The sequence below is a fragment of the Bombina bombina genome, chromosome 12, assembly GCF_027579735.1.
Source record: "Bombina bombina isolate aBomBom1 chromosome 12, aBomBom1.pri, whole genome shotgun sequence".
Classification (NCBI taxonomy): domain Eukaryota; kingdom Metazoa; phylum Chordata; class Amphibia; order Anura; family Bombinatoridae; genus Bombina; species Bombina bombina.
Genome location: NC_069510.1, coordinates 7,149,245 through 7,151,744, shown reverse-complemented (window position 1 = coordinate 7,151,744; position 2,500 = coordinate 7,149,245).

The window sequence follows — 2,500 nt, the reverse complement described above, 5'->3', positions numbered from 1 at the left end:
GTGCTACAGTGATACAGTCCTACAGTCCAACAGTCCTACAGTGCTACAGTCCTACAGTGCTACAGTCCTACAGTGGTACAGTCCTACAGTGCTGCAGTGCTAAAGTCCTACATTGCTACTGTCCTAGGAGACAATTTATCAAAGAGTCAATCTTGGTGCATTCGCTGGAGTCAATACGCTCGCCAGACATTGCCAGACATTTATTAAAAAGTCTGTCAAAAACATGTGTGTCAAGTATGGAACGATGAGCATCGGCTGTTGATAAATAAAAGTCATCAATGTTGCAGATATTCTGTTTTTTCCAACTTTATTTATACCATATCATTACTGTCCATGAACAAGCACATTTCTCTAAAGCTAATCTTTTTTTTTTTCATCTGCTAATGTCCAAAAAATAGCTAGATTTATACCTGAACAATCAATAATATCTCATTGTTTTATTCATTTGCTTTGTAAAAAATCTGATACATGATATTTTGCCATAAATTAATGTGTATTTGTATTTCTAGAAATAATTATATGACTATCTCATGTTTTTTTCTTTTTTAAAAAAATGATTATTAATGCTAGAATGTGTACATATATCTTTGCACATACTTGTGTGTATGTATGTATATATGTATGTATATATGTATGTATATATGTGTAAATATATATCTATATATATATATATAGTGTGTGTGTGTTATGTTAGAGATCTTTTCCAAACATATTTACATGTCCCTAAATTGTATTTTGTTCTAAAGAATGTTGTCTGTCATATCTCTGTGTTTATTTATACCTCTATATGTATATAGTGTAAACGTATTATTATTCTGAGCAGGAATAATTGCGAATATAACGTAATCAGGGTATCATATGTATTTATTTGCAATCAATGGATATTTTAAGAGCTGGGTCAGTTTTCTCTCTGCACCTGTGTAACCCTAAGGGCTATGCTCCTTCATCGGGAGACAAATGCACCTGTGTAACCCTAAGGTCTATGCTCCTTCATTGTGAGACAAATGCACCTGTCTAACCCTAAGGGCTATGCTCCTTCATCGGGAGATTGAATCAGCCAATCAGATTCAAGTTCAATCCGACTGGCTGATTGGTTCAGCCAATCGTATTGAACTTGAATCTGATTGGCTGATTCAATCAGCCAATCAGATTTTTCTTCCTTAATTCCGATTGGCTGATAGAATCCTATCAGCCAATCGGAATTCGACGGACGCCATCTTGGATGACGTCATTCCTCGTTCAGTCGTCGTGCCGGATGGATGCTCCGCGGTGGAGGAGCAAAGAAAGAAGATTGAAGATGCCGCTTTGCTTGAAGACATCGCCGGATGGAGGAAGTCTTCTCTGCCGCTTGCTTGAAGACATCGCCCGGATGGAAGAAGACTTCTCTGCCGCTTGATTGAAGACATCGCCCAGATGGAAGAAGACTTCTCTGCCGCTTGATTGAAGACTTCGCCCGGATCGGATGAAGAGTTCTGGGTGAAGACAAGGTAGGGAGATCTTCAGGGGGGTAGTGTTAGGTTTTTTTAAGGGGGGTTTGGGTGGGTTTAGAATAGGGGTATGTGGGTGGTGGGTTGTAATGTTGGGGGGTGGTATTGTGTTTTTTTTTAAAGGCAAAAGAGCTGTTTTCTTTGGGGCATGCCCCGCAAAAGGCCCTTTTAAGGGCTGGTAAGGTAAAAGAGGTGTTAACTTTTGAAATTTAGAATAGGGTAGGGAAATTTTTTTATTTTGGGGTGCTTTATTATTTTATTAGGGGGCTTAGAATAGGTGTAATTAGCTTAAAAATGTTGTAATCTTTTTTTATTTTTTGTAATTTAGTGTTTGTTTTTTTTGTAATTTAGTTTAGTTTATTTAATTGTATTTTAGTTTAGATATTTGTAGTTTATTTAATTTATTGATAGTGTAGGTGTATTTGTAACTTAGGTTAGGATTTATTTTACAGGTAAATTGGTAATTATTTTAACTAGGTAGCTATGAAATAGTTATTCACTATTTAATAGCTATTGTACCTAGTTAAAATAAATACCAAGTTACCTGTAAAATAAATTATTAATTACATTGTAGATATCTTAGGGTTTATTTTATAGGTAAGTATTTAGATTTAAATAGGAATATTTTAATTAATAATATTAATATTAATTAGATTTATTTTAATAAGAATTTAGTTAGGGATGTTAGAATTAGATAGGGTTATTATACTTAATATATATATATATAATATAATAACGATATTAACTATATTAACCCTAATATAATTAGGGTTAATATAGTTAATATATATAATATAATAAATAGATTAACTATATTAACCCTAATATAATTAGGGTTAATATAGTTAATATAGCTGGCGGTGGTGTAGGGGGATTAGATTAGGGGTTAATAATGTGTTTAATATAGGTGGCGGCGGTGTAGGGGGATTAAATTAGGGGTTAATGTGTTTAATATAGGTGGCGGCGGTGTAGGGGGATTAAATTAGGGGTTAATATTTTTAAAATAGATGGTG